The following is a 17696-nucleotide window of genomic DNA, read 5'->3' on the forward strand; positions in this document are numbered from 1 at the left end:
TTTTAAATGGAAAATTATGGATCATTCCTGGTCAGAATCGTTAATCCCCAACGAAGAGCATCACATTAAGACAATGTTAGTTTACGGCACAGAGAATGACTTCAAAGAAGGATACATGCCGTAGGGTTTAACAACCAGCGAATAATGACACCCCAAAAGAACAGAATCCAGAAAATAATCTTTGAAATTTCATCATCAGAAGCATTCAGAGTTAAAGATAATGATCAATTCTAAACACCTGCTATGAAGCCACAATGGGCAAATGACTTTAGAGAAGGTGTCATACTGCAACTGCCTAGACGATGAATTCTTCTGCCCATTAAAAAGTGATAATTTTCCTATTTTAAATGTAAAAGGATGGAATTTTAAGAATGAACAGCAAAAAATATGAAAGAGCTGTCAGAAGTGGGATTTGAACCCACGCCTCCATGTGGAGACCAGAACACCCATATTGTGGAAGAAGTTGATCTTGAGTCTGGCGCCTTAGACCGCTCGGCCATTCTGACACTGTGTGTATGCTGATTTGGCAGGAAAAGTCTGCTACTTGTGCAAAGTCTACATTTTCCTTACTATTACCCACTTTTATTGAAGTTGAGTGAGAGGTGATATTCTACCGTTAGCGAAGATCTGAGATCCAGGCATTCTACCAGTTGGTAGCATCGTGTGGGGTTCCATGGTGTAATGGTTAGCACTCTGGACTCTGAATCCAGCGATCCGAGTTCAAATCTCGGTGGGACCTGCGTAATTCTTTTAAAAAATTCACATTAAGAGAAAGCAACAGTCAAAAAAACATTCTTTCTTAAAATCCAATTTAAGCATATATAATCTGCCGATGCCAAATTGGAGTCAGCCATCTCGACATTAGATACCAAACACATTTTTCTTCAATAGAATTCTGGCATCTGCTTGGTTTCATTTCTTTCAAGCATGTATGCATACCTTCATTTCTTAACCATGGGTATGGACCAGGCCAACATAAATCCTTTGGTATTTGGTATCAATGCCTAGATGATGCAGTCTAATGATATTATAAAGTGATTAGTTTCCTATTTTAAATGGAAAATTATGGATCATTCCTGGTCAGAATCGTTAATCCCCAACGAAGAGCATCACATTAAGACAATGTTAGTTTACGGCACAGAGAATGACTTCAAAGAAGGATACATGCCGTAGGGTTTAACAACCAGCGAATAATGACACCCCAAAAGAACAGAATCCAGAAAATAATCTTTGAAATTTCATCATCAGAAGCATTCAGAGTTAAAGATAATGATCAATTCTAAACACCTGCTATGAAGCCACAATGGGCAAATGACTTTAGAGAAGGTGTCATACTGCAACTGCCTAGACGATGAATTCTTCTGCCCATTAAAAAGTGATAATTTTCCTATTTTAAATGTAAAAGGATGGAATTTTAAGAATGAACAGCAAAAAATATGAAAGAGCTGTCAGAAGTGGGATTTGAACCCACGCCTCCATGTGGAGACCAGAACACCCATATTGTGGAAGAAGTTGATCTTGAGTCTGGCGCCTTAGACCGCTCGGCCATTCTGACACTGTGTGTAAGCTGATTTGGCAGGAAAAGTCTGCTACTTGTGCAAAGTCTACATTTTCCTTACTATTACCCACTTTTATTGAAGTTGAGTGAGAGGTGATATTCTACCGTTAGCGAAGATCTGAGATCCAGGCATTCTACCAGTTGGTAGCATCGTGTGGGGTTCCATGGTGTAATGGTTAGCACTCTGGACTCTGAATCCAGCGATCCGAGTTCAAATCTCGGTGGGACCTGCGTAATTCTTTTAAAAATTTCACATCAAGAGAAAGCAACAGTCAAAAAAACATTCTTTCTTAAAATCCAATTTAAGCATATATAATCTGCCGATGCCAAATTGGAGTCAGCCATCTCGACATTAGATACCAAACACATTTTTCTTCAATAGAATTCTGGCATCTGCTTGGTTTCATTTCTTTCAAGCATTTATGCATACCTTCATTTCTTAACCATGGGTATGGACCAGGCCAACATAAATCCTTTGGTATTTGGTATCAATGCCTAGATGATGCAGTCTAATGATATTATAAAGTGATTAGTTTCCTATTTTAAATGGAAAATGATGGATCATTCCTGGTCAGAATCGTTAATCCCCAACGAAGAGCATCACATTAAGACAATGTTAGTCTACGGCACAGAGAATGACTTCAAAGAAGGATACATGCCGTAGGGTTTAACAACCAGCGAATAATGACACCCCAAAAGAACAGAATCCAGAAAATAATCTTTGAAATTTCATCATCAGAAGCATTCAGAGTTAAAGATAATGATCAATTCTAAACACCTGCTATGAAGCCACAATGGGCAAATGACTTTAGAGAAGGTGTCATACTGCAACTGCCTAGACGATGAATTCTTCTGCCCATTAAAAAGTGATAATTTTCCTATTTTAAATGTAAAAGGATGGAATTTTAAGAATGAACAGCAAAAAATATGAAAGAGCTGTCAGAAGTGGGATTTGAACCCACGCCTCCATGTGGAGACCAGAACACCCATATTGTGGAAGAAGTTGATCTTGAGTCTGGCGCCTTAGACCGCTCGGCCATTCTGACAATGTGTGTATGCTGATTTGGCAGGAAAAGTCTGCTACTTGTGCAAAGTCTACATTTTCCTTACTATTACCCACTTTTATTGAAGTTGAGTGAGAGGTGATATTCTACCGTTAGCGAAGATCTGAGATCCAGGCATTCTACCAGTTGGTAGCATCGTGTGGGGTTCCATGGTGTAATGGTTAGCACTCCGGACTCTGAATCCAGCGATCCAAGTTCAAATCTCGGTGGGACCTGCGTAATTCTTTTAAAAAATTCACATCAAGAGAAAGCAACAGTCAAAAAAACATTCTTTCTTAAAATCCAATTTAAGCATATATAATCTGCCGATGCCAAATTGGAGTCAGCCATCTCGACATTAGATACCAAACACATTTTTCTTCAATAGAATTCTGGCATCTGCTTGGTTTCATTTCTTTCAAGCATGTATGCATACCTTCATTTCTTAACCATGGGTATGGACCAGGCCAACATAAATCCTTTGGTATTTGGTATCAATGCCTAGATGATGCAGTCTAATGATATTATAAAGTGATTAGTTTCCTATTTTAAATGGAAAATTATGGATCATTCCTGGTCAGAATCGTTAATCCCCAACGGAGAGCATCACATTAAGACAATGTTAGTCTACGGCACAGAGAATGACTTCAAAGAAGGATACATGCCGTAGGGTTTAACAACCAGCGAATAATGACACCCCAAAAGAACAGAATCCAGAAAATAATCTTTGAAATTTCATCATCAGAAGCATTCAGAGTTAAAGATAATGATCAATTCTAAACACCTGCTATGAAGCCACAATGGGCAAATGACATTAGAGAAGGTGTCATACTGCAACTGCCTAGACGATGAATTCTTCTGCCCATTAAAAAGTGATAATTTTCCTATTTTAAATGTAAAAGGATGGAATTTTAAGAATGAACAGCAAAAAATATGAAAGAGCTGTCAGAAGTGGGATTTGAACCCACGCCTCCATGTGGAGACCAGAACACCCATATTGTGGAAGAAGTTGATCTTGAGTCTGGCGCCTTAGACCGCTCGGCCATTCTGACACTGTGTGTAAGCTGATTTGGCAGGAAAAGTCTGCTACTTGTGCAAAGTCTACATTTTCCTTACTATTACCCACTTTTATTGAAGTTGAGTGAGAGGTGATATTCTACCGTTAGCGAAGATCTGAGATCCAGGCATTCTACCAGTTGGTAGCATCGTGTGGGGTTCCATGGTGTAATGGTTAGCACTCTGGACTCTGAGTCCAGCGATCCGAGTTCAAATCTCGGTGGGACCTGCGTAATTCTTTTAAAAATTTCACATCAAGAGAAAGCAACAGTCAAAAAAACATTATTTCTTAAAATCCAATTTAAGCATATATAATCTGCCGATGCCAAATTGGAGTCAGCCATCTCGACATTAGATACCAAACACATTTTTCTTCAATAGAATTCTGGCATCTGCTTGGTTTCATTTCTTTCAAGCATTTATGCATACCTTCATTTCTTAACCATGGGTATGGACCAGGCCAACATAAATCCTTTGGTATTTGGTATCAATGCCTAGATGATGCAGTCTAATGATATTATAAAGTGATTAGTTTCCTATTTTAAATGGAAAATGATGGATCATTCCTGGTCAGAATCGTTAATCCCCAACGAAGAGCATCACATTAAGACAATGTTAGTCTACGGCACAGAGAATGACTTCAAAGAAGGATACATGCCATAGGGTTTAACAACCAGCGAATAATGACACCCCAAAAGAACAGAATCCAGAAAATAATCTTTGAAATTTCATCATCAGAAGCATTCAGAGTTAAAGATAATGATCAATTCTAAACACCTGCTATGAAGCCACAATGGGCAAATGACTTTAGAGAAGGTGTCATACTGCAACTGCCTAGACGATGAATTCTTCTGCCCATTAAAAAGTGATAATTTTCCTATTTTAAATGTAAAAGGATGGAATTTTAAGAATGAACAGCAAAAAATATGAAAGAGCTGTCAGAAGTGGGATTTGAACCCACGCCTCCATGTGGAGACCAGAACACCCATATTGTGGAAGAAGTTGATCTTGAGTCTGGCGCCTTAGACCGCTCGGCCATTCTGACACTGTGTGTATGCTGATTTGGCAGGAAAAGTCTGCTACTTGTGCAAAGTCTACATTTTCCTTACTATTACCCACTTTTATTGGAGTTGAGTGAGAGGTGATATTCTACCGTTATCGAAGATCTGAGATCCAGGCATTCTACCAGTTGGTAGCATCGTGTGGGGTTCCATGGTGTAATGGTTAGCACTCCGGACTCTGAATCCAGCGATCCAAGTTCAAATCTCGGTGGGACCTGCGTAATTCTTTTAAAAAATTCACATCAAGAGAAAGCAACAGTCAAAAAAACATTCTTTCTTAAAATCCAATTTAAGCATATATAATCTGCCGATGCCAAATTGGAGTCAGCCATCTCGACATTAGATACCAAACACATTTTTCTTCAATAGAATTCTGGCATCTGCTTGGTTTCATTTCTTTCAAGCATGTATGCATACCTTCATTTCTTAACCATGGGTATGGACCAGGCCAACATAAATCCTTTGGTATTTGGTATCAATGCCTAGATGATGCAGTCTAATGATATTATAAAGTGATTAGTTTCCTATTTTAAATGGAAAATTATGGATCATTCCTGGTCAGAATCGTTAATCCCCAACGGAGAGCATCACATTAAGACAATGTTAGTCTACGGCACAGAGAATGACTTCAAAGAAGGATACATGCCATAGGGTTTAACAACCAGCGAATAATGACACCCCAAAAGAACAGAATCCAGAAAATAATCTTTGAAATTTCATCATCAGAAGCATTCAGAGTTAAAGATAATGATCAATTCTAAACACCTGCTATGAAGCCACAATGGGCAAATGACTTTAGAGAAGGTGTCATACTGCAACTGCCTAGACGATGAATTCTTCTGCCCATTAAAAAGTGATAATTTTCCTATTTTAAATGTAAAAGGATGGAATTTTAAGAATGAACAGCAAAAAATATGAAAGAGCTGTCAGAAGTGGGATTTGAACCCACGCCTCCATGTGGAGACCAGAACACCCATATTGTGGAAGAAGTTGATCTTGAGTCTGGCGCCTTAGACCGCTCGGCCATTCTGACACTGTGTGTAAGCTGATTTGGCAGGAAAAGTCTGCTACTTGTGCAAAGTCTACATTTTCCTTACTATTACCCACTTTTATTGAAGTTGAGTGAGAGGTGATATTCTACCGTTATCGAAGATCTGAGATCCAGGCATTCTACCAGTTGGTAGCATCGTGTGGGGTTCCATGGTGTAATGGTTAGCACTCTGGACTCTGAATCCAGCGATCCGAGTTCAAATCTCGGTGGGACCTGCGTAATTCTTTTAAAAATTTCACATCAAGAGAAAGCAACAGTCAAAAAAACATTCTTTCTTAAAATCCAATTTAAGCATATATAATCTGCCGATGCCAAATTGGAGTCAGCCATCTCGACATTAGATACCAAACACATTTTTCTTCAATAGAATTCTGGCATCTGCTTGGTTTCATTTCTTTCAAGCATTTATGCATACCTTCATTTCTTAACCATGGGTATGGACCAGGCCAACATAAATCCTTTGGTATTTGGTATCAATGCCTAGATGATGCAGTCTAATGATATTATAAAGTGATTAGTTTCCTATTTTAAATGGAAAATGATGGATCATTCCTGGTCAGAATCGTTAATCCCCAACGAAGAGCATCACATTAAGACAATGTTAGTCTACGGCACAGAGAATGACTTCAAAGAAGGATACATGCCGTAGGGTTTAACAACCAGCGAATAATGACACCCCAAAAGAACAGAATCCAGAAAATAATCTTTGAAATTTCATCATCAGAAGCATTCAGAGTTAAAGATAATGATCAATTCTAAACACCTGCTATGAAGCCACAATGGGCAAATGACTTTAGAGAAGGTGTCATACTGCAACTGCCTAGACGATGAATTCTTCTGCCCATTAAAAAGTGATAATTTTCCTATTTTAAATGTAAAAGGATGGAATTTTAAGAATGAACAGCAAAAAATATGAAAGAGCTGTCAGAAGTGGGATTTGAACCCACGCCTCCATGTGGAGACCAGAACACCCATATTGTGGAAGAAGTTGATCTTGAGTCTGGCGCCTTAGACCGCTCAGCCATTCTGACACTGTGTGTAAGCTGATTTGGCAGGAAAAGTCTGCTACTTGTGCAAAGTCTACATTTTCCTTACTATTACCCACTTTTATTGAAGTTGAGTGAGAGGTGATATTCTACCGTTAGCGAAGATCTGAGATCCAGGCATTCTACCAGTTGGTAGCATCGTGTGGGGTTCCATGGTGTAATGGTTAGCACTGTGGACTCTGAATCCAGCGATCCGAGTTCAAATCTCGGTGGGACCTGCTTTTAAAAATTTCACATCAAGAGAAAGCAACAGTCAAAAAAACATTCTTTCTTAAAATCCAATTTAAGCATATATAATCTGCCGATGCCAAATTGGAGTCAGCCATCTCGACATTAGATACCAAACACATTTTTCTTCAATAGAATTCTGGCATCTGCTTGGTTTCATTTCTTTCAAGCATGTATGCATACCTTCATTTCTTAACCATGGGTATGGACCAGGCCAACATAAATCCTTTGGTATTTGGTATCAATGCCTAGATGATGCAGTCTAATGATATTATAAAGTGATTAGTTTCCTATTTTAAATGGAAAATTATGGATCATTCCTGGTCAGAATCGTTAATCCCCAACGGAGAGCATCACATTAAGACAATGTTAGTCTACGGCACAGAGAATGACTTCAAAGAAGGATACATGCCATAGGGTTTAACAACCAGTGAATAATGACACCCCAAAAGAACAGAATCCAGAAAATAATCTTTGAAATTTCATCATCAGAAGCATTCAGAGTTAAAGATAATGATCAATTCTAAACACCTGCTATGAAGCCACAATGGGCAAATGACTTTAGAGAAGGTGTCATACTGCAACTGCCTAGACGATGAATTCTTCTGCCCATTAAAAAGTGATAATTTTCCTATTTTAAATGTAAAAGGATGGAATTTTAAGAATGAACAGCAAAAAATATGAAAGAGCTGTCAGAAGTGGGATTTGAACCCACGCCTCCATGTGGAGACCAGAACACCCATATTGTGGAAGAAGTTGATCTTGAGTCTGGCGCCTTAGACCGCTCGGCCATTCTGACACTGTGTGTATGCTGATTTGGCAGGAAAAGTCTGCTACTTGTGCAAAGTCTACATTTTCCTTACTATTACCCACTTTTATTGGAGTTGAGTGAGAGGTGATATTCTACCGTTATCGAAGATCTGAGATCCAGGCATTCTACCAGTTGGTAGCATCGTGTGGGGTTCCATGGTGTAATGGTTAGCACTCTGGACTCTGAATCCAGCGATCCGAGTTCAAATCTCGGTGGCACCTGCGTAATTCTTTTAAAAATTTCACATCAAGAGAAAGCAACAGTCAAAAAAACATTCTTTCTTAAAATCCAATTTAAGCATATATAATCTGCCGATGCCAAATTGGAGTCAGCCATCTCGACATTAGATACCAAACACATTTTTCTTCAATAGAATTCTGGCATCTGCTTGGTTTCATTTCTTTCAAGCATGTATGCATACCTTCATTTCTTAACCATGGGTATGGACCAGGCCAACATAAATCCTTTGGTATTTGGTATCAATGCCTAGATGATGCAGTCTAATGATATTATAAAGTGATTAGTTTCCTATTTTAAATGGAAAATTATGGATCATTCCTGGTCAGAATCGTTAATCCCCAACGGAGAGCATCACATTAAGACAATGTTAGTCTACGGCACAGAGAATGACTTCAAAGAAGGATACATGCCATAGGGTTTAACAACCAGTGAATAATGACACCCCAAAAGAACAGAATCCAGAAAATAATCTTTGAAATTTCATCATCAGAAGCATTCAGAGTTAAAGATAATGATCAATTCTAAACACCTGCTATGAAGCCACAATGGGCAAATGACTTTAGAGAAGGTGTCATACTGCAACTGCCTAGACGATGAATTCTTCTGCCCATTAAAAAGTGATAATTTTCCTATTTTAAATGTAAAAGGATGGAATTTTAAGAATGAACAGCAAAAAATATGAAAGAGCTGTCAGAAGTGGGATTTGAACCCACGCCTCCATGTGGAGACCAGAACACCCATATTGTGGAAGAAGTTGATCTTGAGTCTGGCGCCTTAGACCGCTCGGCCATTCTGACACTGTGTGTAAGCTGATTTGGCAGGAAAAGTCTGCTACTTGTGCAAAGTCTACATTTTCCTTACTATTACCCACTTTTATTGAAGTTGAGTGAGAGGTGATATTCTACCGTTATCGAAGATCTGAGATCCAGGCATTCTACCAGTTGGTAGCATCGTGTGGGGTTCCATGGTGTAATGGTTAGCACTCTGGACTCTGAATCCAGCGATCCGAGTTCAAATCTCGGTGGGACCTGCGTAATTCTTTTAAAAATTTCACATCAAGAGAAAGCAACAGTCAAAAAAACATTCTTTCTTAAAATCCAATTTAAGCATATATAATCTGCCGATGCCAAATTGGAGTCAGCCATCTCGACATTAGATACCAAACACATTTTTCTTCAATAGAATTCTGGCATCTGCTTGGTTTCATTTCTTTCAAGCATTTATGCATACCTTCATTTCTTAACCATGGGTATGGACCAGGCCAACATAAATCCTTTGGTATTTGGTATCAATGCCTAGATGATGCAGTCTAATGATATTATAAAGTGATTAGTTTCCTATTTTAAATGGAAAATGATGGATCATTCCTGGTCAGAATCGTTAATCCCCAACGAAGAGCATCACATTAAGACAATGTTAGTCTACGGCACAGAGAATGACTTCAAAGAAGGATACATGCCGTAGGGTTTAACAACCAGCGAATAATGACACCCCAAAAGAACAGAATCCAGAAAATAATCTTTGAAATTTCATCATCAGAAGCATTCAGAGTTAAAGATAATGATCAATTCTAAACACCTGCTATGAAGCCACAATGGGCAAATGACTTTAGAGAAGGTGTCATACTGCAACTGCCTAGACGATGAATTCTTCTGCCCATTAAAAAGTGATAATTTTCCTATTTTAAATGTAAAAGGATGGAATTTTAAGAATGAACAGCAAAAAATATGAAAGAGCTGTCAGAAGTGGGATTTGAACCCACGCCTCCATGTGGAGACCAGAACACCCATATTGTGGAAGAAGTTGATCTTGAGTCTGGCGCCTTAGACCGCTCAGCCATTCTGACACTGTGTGTAAGCTGATTTGGCAGGAAAAGTCTGCTACTTGTGCAAAGTCTACATTTTCCTTACTATTACCCACTTTTATTGAAGTTGAGTGAGAGGTGATATTCTACCGTTAGCGAAGATCTGAGATCCAGGCATTCTACCAGTTGGTAGCATCGTGTGGGGTTCCATGGTGTAATGGTTAGCACTCTGGACTCTGAATCCAGCGATCCGAGTTCAAATTTCGGTGGGACCTGCTTTTAAAAATTTCACATCAAGAGAAAGCAACAGTCAAAAAAACATTCTTTCTTAAAATCCAATTTAAGCATATATAATCTGCCGATGCCAAATTGGAGTCAGCCATCTCGACATTAGATACCAAACACATTTTTCTTCAATAGAATTCTGGCATCTGCTTGGTTTCATTTCTTTCAAGCATGTATGCATACCTTCATTTCTTAACCATGGGTATGGACCAGGCCAACATAAATCCTTTGGTATTTGGTATCAATGCCTAGATGATGCAGTCTAATGATATTATAAAGTGATTAGTTTCCTATTTTAAATGGAAAATTATGGATCATTCCTGGTCAGAATCGTTAATCCCCAACGGAGAGCATCACATTAAGACAATGTTAGTCTACGGCACAGAGAATGACTTCAAAGAAGGATACATGCCATAGGGTTTAACAACCAGTGAATAATGACACCCCAAAAGAACAGAATCCAGAAAATAATCTTTGAAATTTCATCATCAGAAGCATTCAGAGTTAAAGATAATGATCAATTCTAAACACCTGCTATGAAGCCACAATGGGCAAATGACTTTAGAGAAGGTGTCATACTGCAACTGCCTAGTCGATGAATTCTTCTGCCCATTAAAAAGTGATAATTTTCCTATTTTAAATGTAAAAGGATGGAATTTTAAGAATGAACAGCAAAAAATATGAAAGAGCTGTCAGAAGTGGGATTTGAACCCACGCCTCCATGTGGAGACCAGAACACCCATATTGTGGAAGAAGTTGATCTTGAGTCTGGCGCCTTAGACCGCTCGGCCATTCTGACACTGTGTGTATGCTGATTTGGCAGGAAAAGTCTGCTACTTGTGCAAAGTCTACATTTTCCTTACTATTACCCACTTTTATTGGAGTTGAGTGAGAGGTGATATTCTACCGTTATCGAAGATCTGAGATCCAGGCATTCTACCAGTTGGTAGCATCGTGTGGGGTTCCATGGTGTAATGGTTAGCACTCTGGACTCTGAATCCAGCGATCCGAGTTCAAATCTCGGTGGGACCTGCGTAATTCTTTTAAAAATTTCACATCAAGAGAAAGCAACAGTCAAAAAAACATTCTTTCTTAAAATCCAATTTAAGCATATATAATCTGCCGATGCCAAATTGGAGTCAGCCATCTCGACATTAGATACCAAACACATTTTTCTTCAATAGAATTCTGGCATCTGCTTGGTTTCATTTCTTTCAAGCATGTATGCATACCTTCATTTCTTAACCATGGGTATGGACCAGGCCAACATAAATCCTTTGGTATTTGGTATCAATGCCTAGATGATGCAGTCTAATGATATTATAAAGTGATTAGTTTCCTATTTTAAATGGAAAATTATGGATCATTCCTGGTCAGAATCGTTAATCCCCAACGGAGAGCATCACATTAAGACAATGTTAGTCTACGGCACAGAGAATGACTTCAAAGAAGGATACATGCCATAGGGTTTAACAACCAGCGAATAATGACACCCCAAAAGAACAGAATCCAGAAAATAATCTTTGAAATTTCATCATCAGAAGCATTCAGAGTTAAAGATAATGATCAATTCTAAACACCTGCTATGAAGCCACAATGGGCAAATGACTTTAGAGAAGGTGTCATACTGCAACTGCCTAGACGATGAATTCTTCTGCCCATTAAAAAGTGATAATTTTCCTATTTTAAATGTAAAAGGATGGAATTTTAAGAATGAACAGCAAAAAATATGAAAGAGCTGTCAGAAGTGGGATTTGAACCCACACCTCCATGTGGAGACCAGAACACCCATATTGTGGAAGAAGTTGATCTTGAGTCTGGCGCCTTAGACCGCTCGGCCATTCTGACACTGTGTGTAAGCTGATTTGGCAGGAAAAGTCTGCTACTTGTGCAAAGTCTACATTTTCCTTACTATTACCCACTTTTATTGAAGTTGAGTGAGAGGTGATATTCTACCGTTATCGAAGATCTGAGATCCAGGCATTCTACCAGTTGGTAGCATCGTGTGGGGTTCCATGGTGTAATGGTTAGCACTCTGGACTCTGAATCCAGCGATCCGAGTTCAAATCTCGGTGGGACCTGCGTAATTCTTTTAAAAATTTCACATCAAGAGAAAGCAACAGTCAAAAAAACATTCTTTCTTAAAATCCAATTTAAGCATATATAATCTGCCGATGCCAAATTGGAGTCAGCCATCTCGACATTAGATACCAAACACATTTTTCTTCAATAGAATTCTGGCATCTGCTTGGTTTCATTTCTTTCAAGCATTTATGCATACCTTCATTTCTTAACCATGGGTATGGACCAGGCCAACATAAATCCTTTGGTATTTGGTATCAATGCCTAGATGATGCAGTCTAATGATATTATAAAGTGATTAGTTTCCTATTTTAAATGGAAAATGATGGATCATTCCTGGTCAGAATCGTTAATCCCCAACGAAGAGCATCACATTAAGACAATGTTAGTCTACGGCACAGAGAATGACTTCAAAGAAGGATACATGCCGTAGGGTTTAACAACCAGCGAATAATGACACCCCAAAAGAACAGAATCCAGAAAATAATCTTTGAAATTTCATCATCAGAAGCATTCAGAGTTAAAGATAATGATCAATTCTAAACACCTGCTATGAAGCCACAATGGGCAAATGACTTTAGAGAAGGTGTCATACTGCAACTGCCTAGACGATGAATTCTTCTGCCCATTAAAAAGTGATAATTTTCCTATTTTAAATGTAAAAGGATGGAATTTTAAGAATGAACAGCAAAAAATATGAAAGAGCTGTCAGAAGTGGGATTTGAACCCACGCCTCCATGTGGAGACCAGAACACCCATATTGTGGAAGAAGTTGATCTTGAGTCTGGCGCCTTAGACCACTCGGCCATTCTGACACTGTGTGTAAGCTGATTTGGCAGGAAAAGTCTGCTACTTGTGCAAAGTCTACATTTTCCTTACTATTACCCACTTTTATTGAAGTTGAGTGAGAGGTGATATTCTACCGTTAGCGAAGATCTGAGATCCAGGCATTCTACCAGTTGGTAGCATCGTGTGGGGTTCCATGGTGTAATGGTTAGCACTCTGGACTCTGAATCCAGCGATCCGAGTTCAAATCTCGGTGGGACCTGCTTTTAAAAATTTCACATCAAGAGAAAGCAACAGTCAAAAAAACATTCTTTCTTAAAATCCAATTTAAGCATATATAATCTGCCGATGCCAAATTGGAGTCAGCCATCTCGACATTAGATACCAAACACATTTTTCTTCAATAGAATTCTGGCATCTGCTTGGTTTCATTTCTTTCAAGCATGTATGCATACCTTCATTTCTTAACCATGGGTATGGACCAGGCCAACATAAATCCTTTGGTATTTGGTATCAATGCCTAGATGATGCAGTCTAATGATATTATAAAGTGATTAGTTTCCTATTTTAAATGGAAAATTATGGATCATTCCTGGTCAGAATCGTTAATCCCCAACGGAGAGCATCACATTAAGACAATGTTAGTCTACGGCACAGAGAATGACTTCAAAGAAGGATACATGCCATAGGGTTTAACAACCAGCGAATAATGACACCCCAAAAGAACAGAATCCAGAAAATAATCTTTGAAATTTCATCATCAGAAGCATTCAGAGTTAAAGATAATGATCAATTCTAAACACCTGCTATGAAGCCACAATGGGCAAATGACTTTAGAGAAGGTGTCATACTGCAACTGCCTAGACGATGAATTCTTCTGCCCATTAAAAAGTGATAATTTTCCTATTTTAAATGTAAAAGGATGGAATTTTAAGAATGAACAGCAAAAAATATGAAAGAGCTGTCAGAAGTGGGATTTGAACCCACGCCTCCATGTGGAGACCAGAACACCCATATTGTGGAAGAAGTTGATCTTGAGTCTGGCGCCTTAGACCGCTCAGCCATTCTGACACTGTGTGTAAGCTGATTTGGCAGGAAAAGTCTGCTACTTGTGCAAAGTCTACATTTTCCTTACTATTACCCACTTTTATTGAAGTTGAGTGAGAGGTGATATTCTACCGTTAGCGAAGATCTGAGATCCAGGCATTCTATCAGTTGGTAGCATCGTGTGGGGTTCCATGGTGTAATGGTTAGCACTCTGGACTCTGAATCCAGCGATCCGAGTTCAAATCTCGGTGGGACCTGCTTTTAAAAATTTCACATCAAGAGAAAGCAACAGTCAAAAAAACATTCTTTCTTAAAATCCAATTTAAGCATATATAATCTGCCGATGCCAAATTGGAGTCAGCCATCTCGACATTAGATACCAAACACATTTTTCTTCAATAGAATTCTGGCATCTGCTTGGTTTCATTTCTTTCAAGCATGTATGCATACCTTCATTTCTTAACCATGGGTATGGACCAGGCCAACATAAATCCTTTGGTATTTGGTATCAATGCCTAGATGATGCAGTCTAATGATATTATAAAGTGATTAGTTTCCTATTTTAAATGGAAAATTATGGATCATTCCTGGTCAGAATCGTTAATCCCCAACGAAGAGCATCACATTAAGACAATGTTAGTCTACGGCACAGAGAATGACTTCAAAGAAGGATACATGCCGTAGGGTTTAACAACCAGCGAATAATGACACCCCAAAAGAACAGAATCCAGAAAATAATCTTTGAAATTTCATCATCAGAAGCATTCAGAGTTAAAGATAATGATCAATTCTAAACACCTGCTATGAAGCCACAATGGGCAAATGACTTTAGAGAAGGTGTCATACTGCAACTGCCTAGACGATGAATTCTTCTGCCCATTAAAAAGTGATAATTTTCCTATTTTAAATGTAAAAGGATGGAATTTTAAGAATGAACAGCAAAAAATATGAAAGAGCTGTCAGAAGTGGGATTTGAACCCACGCCTCCATGTGGAGACCAGAACACCCATCTTGTGGAAGAAGTTGATCTTGAGTCTGGCGCCTTAGACCGCTCGGCCATTCTGACACTGTGTGTATGCTGATTTGGCAGGAAAAGTCTGCTACTTGTGCAAAGTCTACATTTTCCTTACTATTATCCACTTTTATTGAAGTTGAGTGAGAGGTGATATTCTACCGTTAGCGAAGATCTGAGATCCAGGCATTCTACCAGTTGGTAGCATCGTGTGGGGTTCCATGGTGTAATGGTTAGCACTCTGGACTCTGAATCCAGCGATCCGAGTTCAAATCTCGGTGGGACCTGCGTAATTCTTTTAAAAAATTCACATTAAGAGAAAGCAACAGTCAAAAAAACATTCTTTCTTAAAATCCAATTTAAGCATATATAATCTGCCGATGCCAAATTGGAGTCAGCCATCTCGACATTAGATACCAAACACATTTTTCTTCAATAGAATTCTGGCATCTGCTTGGTTTCATTTCTTTCAAGCATGTATGCATACCTTCATTTCTTAACCATGGGTATGGACCAGGCCAACATAAATCCTTTGGTATTTGGTATCAATGCCTAGATGATGCAGTCTAATGATATTATAAAGTGATTAGTTTCCTATTTTAAATGGAAAATTATGGATCATTCCTGGTCAGAATCGTTAATCCCCAACGAAGAGCATCACATTAAGACAATGTTAGTCTACGGCACAGAGAATGACTTCAAAGAAGGATACATGCCGTAGGGTTTAACAACCAGCGAATAATGACACCCCAAAAGAACAGAATCCAGAAAATAATCTTTGAAATTTCATCATCAGAAGCATTCAGAGTTAAAGATAATGATCAATTCTAAACACCTGCTATGAAGCCACAATGGGCAAATGACTTTAGAGAAGGTGTCATACTGCAACTGCCTAGACGATGAATTCTTCTGCCCATTAAAAAGTGATAATTTTCCTATTTTAAATGTAAAAGGATGGAATTTTAAGAATGAACAGCAAAAAATATGAAAGAGCTGTCAGAAGTGGGATTTGAACCCACGCCTCCATGTGGAGACCAGAACACCCATATTGTGGAAGAAGTTGATCTTGAGTCTGGCGCCTTAGACCGCTCGGCCATTCTGACACTGTGTGTAAGCTGATTTGGCAGGAAAAGTCTGCTACTTGTGCAAAGTCTACATTTTCCTTACTATTACCCACTTTTATTGAAGTTGAGTGAGAGGTGATATTCTACCGTTAGCGAAGATCTGAGATCCAGGCATTCTACCAGTTGGTAGCATCGTGTGGGGTTCCATGGTGTAATGGTTAGCACTCTGGACTCTGAATCCAGCGATCCGAGTTCAAATCTCGGTGGGACCTGCGTAATTCTTTTAAAAATTTCACATCAAGAGAAAGCAACAGTCAAAAAAACATTCTTTCTTAAAATCCAATTTAAGCATATATAATCTGCCGATGCCAAATTGGAGTCAGCCATCTCGACATTAGATACCAAACACATTTTTCTTCAATAGAATTCTGGCATCTGCTTGGTTTCATTTCTTTCAAGCATGTATGCATACCTTCATTTCTTAATCATGGGTATGGACCAGGCCAACATAAATCCTTTGGTATTTGGTATCAATGCCTAGATGATGCAGTCTAATGATATTATAAAGTGATTAGTTTCCTATTTTAAATGGAAAATTATGGATCATTCCTGGTCAGAATCGTTAATCCCCAACGGAGAGCATCACATTAAGACAATGTTAGTCTACGGCACAGAGAATGACTTCAAAGAAGGATACATGCCGTAGGGTTTAACAACCAGCGAATAATGACACCCCAAAAGAACAGAATCCAGAAAATAATCTTTGAAATTTCATCATCAGAAGCATTCAGAGTTAAAGATAATGATCAATTCTAAACACCTGCTATGAAGCCACAATGGGCAAATGACTTTAGAGAAGGTGTCATACTGCAACTGCCTAGACGATGAATTCTTCTGCCCATTAAAAAGTGATAATTTTCCTATTTTAAATGTAAAAGGATGGAATTTTAAGAATGAACAGCAAAAAATATGAAAGAGCTGTCAGAAGTGGGATTTGAACCCACGCCTCCATGTGGAGACCAGAACACCCATATTGTGGAAGAAGTTGATCTTGAGTCTGGCGCCTTAGACCGCTCGGCCATTCTGACACTGTGTGTAAGCTGATTTGGCAGGAAAAGTCTGCTACTTGTGCAAAGTCTACATTTTCCTTACTATTACCCACTTTTATTGAAGTTGAGTGAGAGGTGATATTCTACCGTTAGCGAAGATCTGAGATCCAGGCATTCTACCAGTTGGTAGCATCGTGTGGGGTTCCATGGTGTAATGGTTAGCACTCTGGACTCTGAATCCAGCGATCCGAGTTCAAATCTCGGTGGGACCTGCGTAATTCTTTTAAAAAATTCACATTAAGAGAAAGCAACAGTCAAAAAAACATTCTTTCTTAAAATCCAATTTAAGCATATATAATCTGCCGATGCCAAATTGGAGTCAGCCATCTCGACATTAGATACCAAACACATTTTTCTTCAATAGAATTCTGGCATCTGCTTGGTTTCATTTCTTTCAAGCATGTATGCATACC

At 38.7% G+C, this 17696-nt stretch overlaps 34 non-coding genes across 34 annotated transcripts; 17 read left to right on the plus strand and 17 right to left on the minus strand.

The window, feature by feature from the left end:
- Nucleotides 1-397: 397 nt before the first annotated feature.
- On the minus strand, nucleotides 398-506 carry TRNAL-CAA (transfer RNA leucine (anticodon CAA)). The gene is made up of 2 exons: nucleotides 469-506; nucleotides 398-443 (listed from the first exon to the last, which is right to left on the minus strand). It is a non-coding gene; the product is annotated as a tRNA-Leu (tRNA).
- A 161-nt stretch (nucleotides 507-667) lies between these two features.
- TRNAQ-CUG (transfer RNA glutamine (anticodon CUG)) lies at nucleotides 668-739 on the plus strand. The gene has a single exon. It is a non-coding gene; the product is annotated as a tRNA-Gln (tRNA).
- A 707-nt stretch (nucleotides 740-1446) lies between these two features.
- Nucleotides 1447-1555, minus strand: TRNAL-CAA (transfer RNA leucine (anticodon CAA)). The gene is made up of 2 exons: nucleotides 1518-1555; nucleotides 1447-1492 (listed from the first exon to the last, which is right to left on the minus strand). It is a non-coding gene; the product is annotated as a tRNA-Leu (tRNA).
- A 161-nt stretch (nucleotides 1556-1716) lies between these two features.
- On the plus strand, nucleotides 1717-1788 carry TRNAQ-CUG (transfer RNA glutamine (anticodon CUG)). Its single transcript has one exon. It is a non-coding gene; the product is annotated as a tRNA-Gln (tRNA).
- A 707-nt stretch (nucleotides 1789-2495) lies between these two features.
- TRNAL-CAA (transfer RNA leucine (anticodon CAA)) lies at nucleotides 2496-2604 on the minus strand. Its single transcript has 2 exons — nucleotides 2567-2604; nucleotides 2496-2541 (listed from the first exon to the last, which is right to left on the minus strand). It is a non-coding gene; the product is annotated as a tRNA-Leu (tRNA).
- A 161-nt stretch (nucleotides 2605-2765) lies between these two features.
- Nucleotides 2766-2837, plus strand: TRNAQ-CUG (transfer RNA glutamine (anticodon CUG)). The gene has a single exon. It is a non-coding gene; the product is annotated as a tRNA-Gln (tRNA).
- Nucleotides 2838-3544: 707 nt separating this feature from the next.
- TRNAL-CAA (transfer RNA leucine (anticodon CAA)) lies at nucleotides 3545-3653 on the minus strand. The gene is made up of 2 exons: nucleotides 3616-3653; nucleotides 3545-3590 (listed from the first exon to the last, which is right to left on the minus strand). It is a non-coding gene; the product is annotated as a tRNA-Leu (tRNA).
- Nucleotides 3654-3814: 161 nt separating this feature from the next.
- TRNAQ-CUG (transfer RNA glutamine (anticodon CUG)) lies at nucleotides 3815-3886 on the plus strand. The gene has a single exon. It is a non-coding gene; the product is annotated as a tRNA-Gln (tRNA).
- A 707-nt stretch (nucleotides 3887-4593) lies between these two features.
- On the minus strand, nucleotides 4594-4702 carry TRNAL-CAA (transfer RNA leucine (anticodon CAA)). Its single transcript has 2 exons — nucleotides 4665-4702; nucleotides 4594-4639 (listed from the first exon to the last, which is right to left on the minus strand). It is a non-coding gene; the product is annotated as a tRNA-Leu (tRNA).
- Nucleotides 4703-4863: 161 nt separating this feature from the next.
- Nucleotides 4864-4935, plus strand: TRNAQ-CUG (transfer RNA glutamine (anticodon CUG)). The gene has a single exon. It is a non-coding gene; the product is annotated as a tRNA-Gln (tRNA).
- A 707-nt stretch (nucleotides 4936-5642) lies between these two features.
- TRNAL-CAA (transfer RNA leucine (anticodon CAA)) lies at nucleotides 5643-5751 on the minus strand. Its single transcript has 2 exons — nucleotides 5714-5751; nucleotides 5643-5688 (listed from the first exon to the last, which is right to left on the minus strand). It is a non-coding gene; the product is annotated as a tRNA-Leu (tRNA).
- Nucleotides 5752-5912: 161 nt separating this feature from the next.
- TRNAQ-CUG (transfer RNA glutamine (anticodon CUG)) lies at nucleotides 5913-5984 on the plus strand. Its single transcript has one exon. It is a non-coding gene; the product is annotated as a tRNA-Gln (tRNA).
- Nucleotides 5985-6691: 707 nt separating this feature from the next.
- Nucleotides 6692-6800, minus strand: TRNAL-CAA (transfer RNA leucine (anticodon CAA)). The gene is made up of 2 exons: nucleotides 6763-6800; nucleotides 6692-6737 (listed from the first exon to the last, which is right to left on the minus strand). It is a non-coding gene; the product is annotated as a tRNA-Leu (tRNA).
- A 161-nt stretch (nucleotides 6801-6961) lies between these two features.
- TRNAQ-CUG (transfer RNA glutamine (anticodon CUG)) lies at nucleotides 6962-7033 on the plus strand. The gene has a single exon. It is a non-coding gene; the product is annotated as a tRNA-Gln (tRNA).
- Nucleotides 7034-7733: 700 nt separating this feature from the next.
- TRNAL-CAA (transfer RNA leucine (anticodon CAA)) lies at nucleotides 7734-7842 on the minus strand. Its single transcript has 2 exons — nucleotides 7805-7842; nucleotides 7734-7779 (listed from the first exon to the last, which is right to left on the minus strand). It is a non-coding gene; the product is annotated as a tRNA-Leu (tRNA).
- Nucleotides 7843-8003: 161 nt separating this feature from the next.
- On the plus strand, nucleotides 8004-8075 carry TRNAQ-CUG (transfer RNA glutamine (anticodon CUG)). Its single transcript has one exon. It is a non-coding gene; the product is annotated as a tRNA-Gln (tRNA).
- A 707-nt stretch (nucleotides 8076-8782) lies between these two features.
- Nucleotides 8783-8891, minus strand: TRNAL-CAA (transfer RNA leucine (anticodon CAA)). Its single transcript has 2 exons — nucleotides 8854-8891; nucleotides 8783-8828 (listed from the first exon to the last, which is right to left on the minus strand). It is a non-coding gene; the product is annotated as a tRNA-Leu (tRNA).
- Nucleotides 8892-9052: 161 nt separating this feature from the next.
- TRNAQ-CUG (transfer RNA glutamine (anticodon CUG)) lies at nucleotides 9053-9124 on the plus strand. The gene has a single exon. It is a non-coding gene; the product is annotated as a tRNA-Gln (tRNA).
- A 707-nt stretch (nucleotides 9125-9831) lies between these two features.
- On the minus strand, nucleotides 9832-9940 carry TRNAL-CAA (transfer RNA leucine (anticodon CAA)). The gene is made up of 2 exons: nucleotides 9903-9940; nucleotides 9832-9877 (listed from the first exon to the last, which is right to left on the minus strand). It is a non-coding gene; the product is annotated as a tRNA-Leu (tRNA).
- Nucleotides 9941-10101: 161 nt separating this feature from the next.
- Nucleotides 10102-10173, plus strand: TRNAQ-CUG (transfer RNA glutamine (anticodon CUG)). The gene has a single exon. It is a non-coding gene; the product is annotated as a tRNA-Gln (tRNA).
- Nucleotides 10174-10873: 700 nt separating this feature from the next.
- Nucleotides 10874-10982, minus strand: TRNAL-CAA (transfer RNA leucine (anticodon CAA)). The gene is made up of 2 exons: nucleotides 10945-10982; nucleotides 10874-10919 (listed from the first exon to the last, which is right to left on the minus strand). It is a non-coding gene; the product is annotated as a tRNA-Leu (tRNA).
- A 161-nt stretch (nucleotides 10983-11143) lies between these two features.
- Nucleotides 11144-11215, plus strand: TRNAQ-CUG (transfer RNA glutamine (anticodon CUG)). The gene has a single exon. It is a non-coding gene; the product is annotated as a tRNA-Gln (tRNA).
- A 707-nt stretch (nucleotides 11216-11922) lies between these two features.
- On the minus strand, nucleotides 11923-12031 carry TRNAL-CAA (transfer RNA leucine (anticodon CAA)). Its single transcript has 2 exons — nucleotides 11994-12031; nucleotides 11923-11968 (listed from the first exon to the last, which is right to left on the minus strand). It is a non-coding gene; the product is annotated as a tRNA-Leu (tRNA).
- A 161-nt stretch (nucleotides 12032-12192) lies between these two features.
- TRNAQ-CUG (transfer RNA glutamine (anticodon CUG)) lies at nucleotides 12193-12264 on the plus strand. Its single transcript has one exon. It is a non-coding gene; the product is annotated as a tRNA-Gln (tRNA).
- Nucleotides 12265-12971: 707 nt separating this feature from the next.
- Nucleotides 12972-13080, minus strand: TRNAL-CAA (transfer RNA leucine (anticodon CAA)). The gene is made up of 2 exons: nucleotides 13043-13080; nucleotides 12972-13017 (listed from the first exon to the last, which is right to left on the minus strand). It is a non-coding gene; the product is annotated as a tRNA-Leu (tRNA).
- Nucleotides 13081-13241: 161 nt separating this feature from the next.
- Nucleotides 13242-13313, plus strand: TRNAQ-CUG (transfer RNA glutamine (anticodon CUG)). The gene has a single exon. It is a non-coding gene; the product is annotated as a tRNA-Gln (tRNA).
- A 700-nt stretch (nucleotides 13314-14013) lies between these two features.
- On the minus strand, nucleotides 14014-14122 carry TRNAL-CAA (transfer RNA leucine (anticodon CAA)). The gene is made up of 2 exons: nucleotides 14085-14122; nucleotides 14014-14059 (listed from the first exon to the last, which is right to left on the minus strand). It is a non-coding gene; the product is annotated as a tRNA-Leu (tRNA).
- A 161-nt stretch (nucleotides 14123-14283) lies between these two features.
- On the plus strand, nucleotides 14284-14355 carry TRNAQ-CUG (transfer RNA glutamine (anticodon CUG)). The gene has a single exon. It is a non-coding gene; the product is annotated as a tRNA-Gln (tRNA).
- Nucleotides 14356-15055: 700 nt separating this feature from the next.
- TRNAL-CAA (transfer RNA leucine (anticodon CAA)) lies at nucleotides 15056-15164 on the minus strand. The gene is made up of 2 exons: nucleotides 15127-15164; nucleotides 15056-15101 (listed from the first exon to the last, which is right to left on the minus strand). It is a non-coding gene; the product is annotated as a tRNA-Leu (tRNA).
- A 161-nt stretch (nucleotides 15165-15325) lies between these two features.
- On the plus strand, nucleotides 15326-15397 carry TRNAQ-CUG (transfer RNA glutamine (anticodon CUG)). The gene has a single exon. It is a non-coding gene; the product is annotated as a tRNA-Gln (tRNA).
- Nucleotides 15398-16104: 707 nt separating this feature from the next.
- On the minus strand, nucleotides 16105-16213 carry TRNAL-CAA (transfer RNA leucine (anticodon CAA)). Its single transcript has 2 exons — nucleotides 16176-16213; nucleotides 16105-16150 (listed from the first exon to the last, which is right to left on the minus strand). It is a non-coding gene; the product is annotated as a tRNA-Leu (tRNA).
- Nucleotides 16214-16374: 161 nt separating this feature from the next.
- Nucleotides 16375-16446, plus strand: TRNAQ-CUG (transfer RNA glutamine (anticodon CUG)). The gene has a single exon. It is a non-coding gene; the product is annotated as a tRNA-Gln (tRNA).
- Nucleotides 16447-17153: 707 nt separating this feature from the next.
- On the minus strand, nucleotides 17154-17262 carry TRNAL-CAA (transfer RNA leucine (anticodon CAA)). The gene is made up of 2 exons: nucleotides 17225-17262; nucleotides 17154-17199 (listed from the first exon to the last, which is right to left on the minus strand). It is a non-coding gene; the product is annotated as a tRNA-Leu (tRNA).
- Nucleotides 17263-17423: 161 nt separating this feature from the next.
- TRNAQ-CUG (transfer RNA glutamine (anticodon CUG)) lies at nucleotides 17424-17495 on the plus strand. Its single transcript has one exon. It is a non-coding gene; the product is annotated as a tRNA-Gln (tRNA).
- The last annotated feature ends 201 nt before the right edge of the window (nucleotides 17496-17696 follow it).

Source organism: Pelobates fuscus, chromosome 2 (genome assembly GCF_036172605.1).
Source record: "Pelobates fuscus isolate aPelFus1 chromosome 2, aPelFus1.pri, whole genome shotgun sequence".
Taxonomy (NCBI): Eukaryota; Metazoa; Chordata; class Amphibia; order Anura; family Pelobatidae; genus Pelobates; species Pelobates fuscus.